The following is a 7500-nucleotide window of genomic DNA, read 5'->3' on the forward strand; positions in this document are numbered from 1 at the left end:
TTTTTTTTTTTTTTTTTTTTTGGTACCAGGGATTGAACTCTGAGGGGTACTTTACTGAGCCAGCTCTGTTTTGCTTAGTGCCTCACATTTGCCGAACTTTCCATCCTCCTGCCTCAGCCTCTCCAGCCGCTGGGATTACAGGTGTACGCCACAGGAGTGTGCCTGGCCTTGTGAAATTTTTTTTTTTCTTTTCTTTTCTTTTTCAAGTGCTGGGGTTTGAACTCAGGGCCTTGTGCATGTGAGGCAAGCACTTTACCAACTGAGCTATAACACCAGCCCCTGATGATTTTTTTTTTGTTGTTAGCAATCCAATACTGTATTTTGGCATTGGGTTTGTGGCTCAGTGGTAAAGTGAGGCACTGGCCTCAGCACCATAAATAAAATGAAGTTATTAAAAAATACTGTATTTTTGGGGCTGGGGATGTGGCTCAAGCGGTAGCTCGTTCGCCTGGCATGCGTGGGGCGCTGGGTTCGATCCTCAGCACCACATAAAAATAAAATAAAGATGTTGTGTCCACCGAAAACTTAAAAAAAATAAAAATTAATAAATTCTCTCTCTCTCTTTAAAAAAAAATACTGTATTTTATTGCTAGTTTATTCCAGCTTTGGCCATTTTAACATTGGTACCTGTGTTGTTGTTGTTTTTGGTAGCAGGGATTGAACCTGGGGTGCTTAACAATTGAGCCACATCCCCAGTCTTTTTAAACATTTTTTTTTTTTTTTTAAATTTTGAGACAGGGTCTCACTAAGTTCAGGGCTTTGCTAGATTGCTGAGGCTGATCTTGATCATGATCCTTCTGCCTCAGGCTCTGGAGGTGTTGGAATTACAAGTGTGAGCCACCAAGCCTGGTCTGTGTTCTTTATTCGCGTGCGCACACACACACACACATACACACTCACACACACACACATATACATACACTTTTGTGTTTTAGGACTTTTTGATATTGTAAGATGCTCCTTTCTTATTTTGTATTTTCTCTGTCCCAGTGCTAAGCTAAGCCATTTCTCCAAGGAGCCCTGGCTTCTTTTGTTAAAAAAAGTATTAAGATAAAGATTCGGTTTCTGAATGTGTGTTTCTTCTGGGGTATCACTGCTTCTAGGTCCTCTTGGGACAGAACTAGGAAATAATGCATGTGTATATGAACATATGCATATATATCCACATATATATGCATGCTCACATGTGTGTATATATCTGTTTTTCTATCTGTTTTCATATCTGATATCTGACTCTAATCCAGCATCAGAGAATTCCTTCTAGTATTCCCCCTTCTTGCTTATTTGTAACATCTTTTCTGACAAAGAAATTTGGGTGGCTTAACAAATAAAATTTTAAAAATGTTACATAAATTTCTGAAGCATTTAGCAGGTGTTAACTACTTTAAATTATTTTTATTTAATATTGGTATTTATTTTTTTGTCCAGGGCCCTGAATGCTGGGAAAATGGTCTACAACCAGCTCCTTCGGGATTTTAAATTATTGTTTTTCAGTTTGAGAGGTGAAGTAATTTGCCTCTGGCCAAACAGGAAGTGAGTGTCTAGCTCAAATTGATGACCTGTACTCAATTTCAGTGCTGTGTTTCATCCCAAGCAAGGAAGTCTCTTCATATCAAGTATATTGGCTAACTAGTTAATATTTGTCCCTTTTTGATGGAATGCTTCTAGTTAAAGAAATTACTGTTTTTTAGCAGTTTTTAAAAAAACTTTTTTTGTATTGAGGACAAGAATAATTCCTTTCGTGAACTTCTTTCTACTTGTACAGTCATAGAATTGGAAGAGATTTTAAGGATGATCTAGGCAAGTTTTTTGCATATAATGTAATATCTCATCTCTCCAGTCCTCCACACAGGTATTTCTCAAGATAGGGAACTAATAGCTGGTGGTTACCAACCAATTCCATGTTTGCAAATTTGTCATTTTAGGAAGACTTCCCTGAAGATGCTTTCAAATCTGCTTCCCTACAGTTTCTGTTCTGTGATTCTAATTTTGCTACCCCCAGTTATTTTTATTCTGTGAATCTCCAAATTCCACTTTCCAGCTCTTCAGTGACAGTTATTTTGCCCTACTGAAGTTTTTTCTTTTCCAGACTAAACAGTTTTTTTTTTCCTCCAGATGCTTCTCATGAAATGTGCTGATTTTTTTTTTTTTTTACTCTGTTGGGCATCATCCTTTGTACATGCTACAGTTTGTCAAAGTTTGTAAGATATGGTCTAATCTAGATATTGTGTTAGGCTTTTGAAATGAAGTGATTATAAAATTCATTATGACTGGGCGTGATGGTGTGCTTTTGTAGTTCCAGGCGGCAGGCAGAGGCAGGAGGATTACTTGAGCCCAGCTTGGAAACAGTGCGACATCATCTTTAAAAAAAAAAAAAAATCAATTATGCTGGGTATGGTGGCGTATGCCTGTAATCCCAGCATCTCAGGAGGCTGTGGCAGGAGGATTGTGAGTTCAAAGCCAGCATCAGCAAAAGTGAGGCCCTAAACAATTGAGTGAGACCCTGTTTCTAAATGTAAAATAGGGCTGTGGAGGCTGGGATTGTGGCTCAGTGGTAGAGCGCTAGCCTAGCATGGGTGGGGCTCTGGTTCCATCTTCAGCACCACAAAGCACCACATAAAAATAAAGGTATTGTGTTGTGTCCATCTACACCTAAAAAATAAATATTAAAAAAAAAAAAAATAGGGCTGGGGATGTGGCTCAGAGTGCCTCAGTTCAATCACCAGTACCCATTGCCAAAAAAAAAAAATTCAATTATAATCCCTGCCCATAGGGAATTTACTACTGAGTCATTTTCCATCAGTGCTGTTTTAGAATAAATTATTTTTCTTTTAATATTTTTTTTTTCAAAGTTAGTTTGTATCTGTCTACTAGAAAACTTATCTCTATATCTTTTTCCTAGAAGTGCTATTAAGCCAAGTCTTTGTCCTTGGTTGGTTGGTTTTTCTGAACCATATGTTTGACTTTTTTTGGGGGGGGGTGCTGGGAATCAAACCCACAGCCTTACATGTGCCAACCAAGGTGGTCTATCATTGAGCTACATTTCCAGTCCTCATGTATTAGACTTTTCACATTCCCATTTTCTTTGCTAATTTCTGTCCGTTGTTCCAAAGGGATTATTTTGAGTATTGTTTCCATTACCTTCCCGTGTCTATATAACTAACTTTTTTTTTTTTTCTGGTTTTCACTTGGGTGATTTAAAAATAAAATCACTGAGTATCAACATAATACCCTAGTAGTATGTAATTAGAGCCAAAATTTCATGCTTAATTTTTCTCTTTACTATTTTAGGAAGTATATCCAAGAGAGATCTTGGTTTTGATTTTCTATAGTTTGTGTTTAAAATTATGATTAAAATGTTTTACATCTTAAAACTGAAGGTTGTAGTTCAACCTTTCTTTTCTTTCCTTTATTTATTTATTTATTTATTTATAAAGAGAGAGAGAGAGGAGGGAGGGAGGGAGGGGAGAGAGAGAGAGAGAGAGAATTTTTTTAAATATTTATTTTCTAGTTTTCGGCGGACACAACATCTTTGTTTGTATGTGGTGCTGAGGATTGAACCCGAGCCGCACGCATGCCAGGCGAGCGCACTACCACTTGAGCCACATCCCCAGCCCTATTTATTTATTTTTTGTTTTCTGCTACTGGAAGTTGAACCCAGTGGTGCTTTACCACTGAGTTATATCCCAAGCACTTTTTATTTTTTATTTTGAAACAGGGTCTTGCTAAATTGCTGAGGGTCTCAAGAAATTGCTGAGACTGACCTCAAACTTTTAATCAGGACTCCTGCCTCAGACTCCCAAATTGCTGGGATTATATGCATGCATTATCATGCCTGGCAGCATAGCTAGATCATTTTAATAGTTTTGATTGTTGACCAAAATTAGGTTATATGATTTTTTTTTCCCATTATGACAAAGTATAGGTAGTTTCTGACTTATAGTGAATAACATATAAATAGTTGTAGCTTTCCCTGGTGTGGGGACACACTTCTCTGGTTCCAGTGGTTCAGGTGGATGAGGCAAAAGGACTGAAGGTTCAGGGCCAGCCTTAGCAACTTAGTGAGACCCTGTCTAAAAATAAAATAAAAAGTTTTGGTGCAGTTGTGCAGGACTGTCATCCCAATGGCTTGGGAGGCTGAGGCAGGAGGAATGTAAGTTCAAAGCCATTCCCAAGGGTTGTGGTTGTGGCTTAGTGGTAGAGCACTTGCTGAAATGTATAAGGCATTGGGTTCCATTCTCAGTACCTCATCGAAATAAAAATAAAATAAAGATTGGTTGACAACTAAAAAATATTACAAAAAAGCCATTCTCAGCAATTTAGTGATACCCTGTCTCAAAAAATAAAAAATGGTTGGGGATGTAGCTCAGTGGTAGAGCATCACTGGGTTCAATCCTTTGGTACCAAAAATTAAAAAAATAATAATAATAATAAAAAAAAATGGCTGGGTGTCTGGGTTCAATCCCCAGTACTACCAAAACAGAGGAACAAACAACATCAAAGAAAATACAACAACAAAAACCCAGGAAAGAAAAAAAGAAATAATTTGGGGGAGTGAGTGTTGCTTTGGGTGGCAGGTAAATAAGTGATTTCTGAGCTTAGGAAGAATTTGGGAGTAGAGGGGTTAGGGGATCAGGCAGACTTTTAGGATTGGTTCAATTCATATCAGCTCAGATGTCAATCTTTATTTATTGCCTTTCTTTGGGAAAACCTGCTCTCGGGTCCCCTCTTGCATTGAGAGAATTTTGTTCCTATTTCTATTCTTCAGTAAATTCTTATCTTTGAAAAAAACCAAAGAAAGTCTTTTGTAACTACTTTCCTAGTTTAGGTTGTTTTTTTTTCTTTGATGTTTTATTTTATTAACCAAATAAATATTTATTAATATTTATCTTTGAGCATTTATCATTTCACATTTAAAAAGACACATTCCATAAAACTTATGTTTTAAAGCATATAATTTGGTGGGTTTTGATGTAGTCATAGTGTTCTGCAACTATTACCACTATCTAATTCCAGAACATGTTCATCATCCTCAAAAGAAACCCCATACCCTTTAGCAGTTTCTTCCTGTTCCTTCTCATTCCTCTATCCACTGGCAACCACAAATTTTCCTTACTCCATTATGGTATTTCATATAAATGGAATCATACAATAAATGGCCTTTTGTGTCTGGCTTTTTTCATGTAGCCTGTTGTTTTTAGGTTAATCCATGTTATAGCATGTGTCAACCATTTATTTCATTATTATGGCTAAATAATATTTCATTACATCGATACACTTCATTTTGTTTATCCATTCATCCATTGGTGAACATTTGTGTCAATTCTCTTTTTAGCTAGTATGAATAATGGTGCTATGAACATTCTTTGTATGTTTTTGTGTGGGCATAGGTTTTCATTTTTCCTGCATAAGTATACCTGGAAGTGGAATTGTTGTGTCATGTGGTTACTGTGTTTAACCTTTTGAGGAACCACCAAAGTGTTTTCCAAAATTGCCTTTCATTTTATATTCCTATTATCAGTATTTGAGGGTTCTAGTTCCCTCCATATCCTCGAAAGACTTGCTAATATCTTTTTGAGTATAGCTATCCTAATGGGTATGAAGTGGAATAGCTCATTGTAATTTTGATTTTCCTGATGACTGATGTGCTTATTTACTAATCGCACAACTACTTTGGAGAGTTTTGAGATCTTTTTCATTAAAAAAAATTGTCTTGGCATCCATGTTGCAAGTCAGTTTACCCAATAGATACACAGGTTTATCTCTGAACTTTGATTTTATTCTGTTGATTTACATGTCTTTCCTTATGCAAGTACCACACTGTCTCAACTTTGTAGTATGTTTTTTTTTTTTTTTTTTTTAAAGAAGGATTTTTTTTTTTTTTTAAACATTTATTTATCAGTTATTGGCGGACACAACATCTTTGTTTTGTACGTGGTGCTGAGGATCGAACCCGGGCCGCACGCATGCCAGGCGAGCGCGCTACCGCTTGAGCCACATCCCCAGCCCTTGTAGTATGTTTTGAAATCAAGAAGTGTGAGTTTTCTAACTTTATTCTTTTTTTTCAAGATTGTTTTTTATTTTTTACTTTCAAACTAAGTTGCAGAGGCTGACCTTGAACTTTCCATCTTCCCACCTCAGCCTCCCCAATTCTTGAGATTACAGGCCTGCACCAACATGCCGAGCTTCTAGATTTTTTGCTATTCTGGATTCCTAGCATTTTCATATGAATTTTAGGATCTGCTTGTCAATTTCTGTGAAAAAGGAAGTTAAAATTTTTAGATACTGTATTGAATTTGTCAATCAATTTAAAGAATATTGCTGTCTTAAACAGTTTGAAATCTTCCAGTTCATGAACATGGAATGTCTTTTGTATTTTGTTAATATTTTTCAGTGGACACAATACTTTTATTTATGTTATGTGGTCCTGAGGATCAACCTAGGGCCTCACACATGCTAGCCAAGCACTCTACCACTGAGCCAAAACCCCAGCCTTTTTTTTTTCTCTCTTTCTCTCTCTCTCTCTTTTTTTTTTTTTCCATTTTTGATAGTACTGGGGATTGAACAGGGAAACTGTATAGTTGAGCTGTATTGCAGGCCACCTGCTTTTTGTTTTTTGGGGGGGTACCAGCACTCGACCACTGAGCCACATCCCCAGTCCTATTTTGTATTTTACTTAGAGACAGGTTCTCAATGAGAGCTTTTGCTGAGGCTGGCTTTGAACTTGTGATCCTCTCATCACAGCCTTTCAGGCTGCTGGGATTATAGGCTTGGCCACTGTGCCTGGCTACAGCCCTTCTTTTTTAAAAATATAAAACATAAATTTTTTTGGGGGGGGTGCTGAAGATACAGCTCAGTAGGTAGAGTGTTTGCCTCATATGCACAAGGTCCTGGGTTCAATCCCCAGCTTAGGCTGGTCTTGAACTTATACTCCTTCTGCCCCAGACTCTTGAACACCTGGCGTTGACAGGTGCAGATCACTGTGCTTAGCCATTTATTTATGTCTTTAAGTTCTTTCTCAGTGTATAAGTCTTTGCACTTCTTTGGTTAAATTTATTACTATTTTTTTGTAGGCTGGGGTTGTAGCTCAGTGGTGGAGTGCTTGCCTTGCATGTGTGGGGCACTGGATTCAATTCTCAAACTGCACATAAATACATAAAAAATAAAATTTCATTGACAACTAGAAAAAAATTATTATTTTTTATTTTTATTTTTGTTGTACTGGGGAATGAACCCAGGGCCACTTTACCATGGAGCCATATCATATTCATATATATAAAATAAAAATATTATGTCCAATGAAAAATATTTAAAAAGGAAGATATTCCACCTTCATGAACTGGAAGATTTAAAACTGCCCAGTATTTTCTGGGCACGGTAGCACATGCCTGTAATCTCAGAGGCTAGGGAGTCTGAGGCAGGAGGATCCAGAGTTAAATAAAATAAAGTTAGACTCAGCAATGGCGAAGCACTAAGAAACTCAGTGAGACCCTGTCTCTA

General features: G+C 37.1%; 2 protein-coding genes across 4 annotated transcripts in view; both read left to right on the top strand.

The window, feature by feature from the left end:
- The window catches only part of LOC107145079 (transmembrane 9 superfamily member 3-like), a 26214-nt gene that overhangs the window by 11314 nt on the left and 7400 nt on the right, over positions 1-7500 (top strand). The gene's annotated exons all lie outside the window — the stretch shown is intronic.
- Positions 1-7500, top strand: part of Map4 (microtubule associated protein 4) — a 167489-nt gene that overhangs the window by 5428 nt on the left and 154561 nt on the right. Inside the window, exon 1 of one of the 3 annotated variants that reach the window (XM_048795411.1) lies at positions 1510-1533. The exons of the other annotated variants lie outside the window; for them this stretch is intronic. The gene's annotated coding sequence lies outside the window, so the exon portion shown is untranslated. Of the gene's footprint in view, positions 1-1509; positions 1534-7500 lie in introns of those variants that run through there. 3 annotated transcript variants of the gene reach the window in all.

The sequence above is a fragment of the Marmota marmota genome, unplaced genomic scaffold, assembly GCF_001458135.2.
Source record: "Marmota marmota marmota unplaced genomic scaffold, marMar, whole genome shotgun sequence".
Taxonomy (NCBI): domain Eukaryota; kingdom Metazoa; phylum Chordata; class Mammalia; order Rodentia; family Sciuridae; genus Marmota; species Marmota marmota.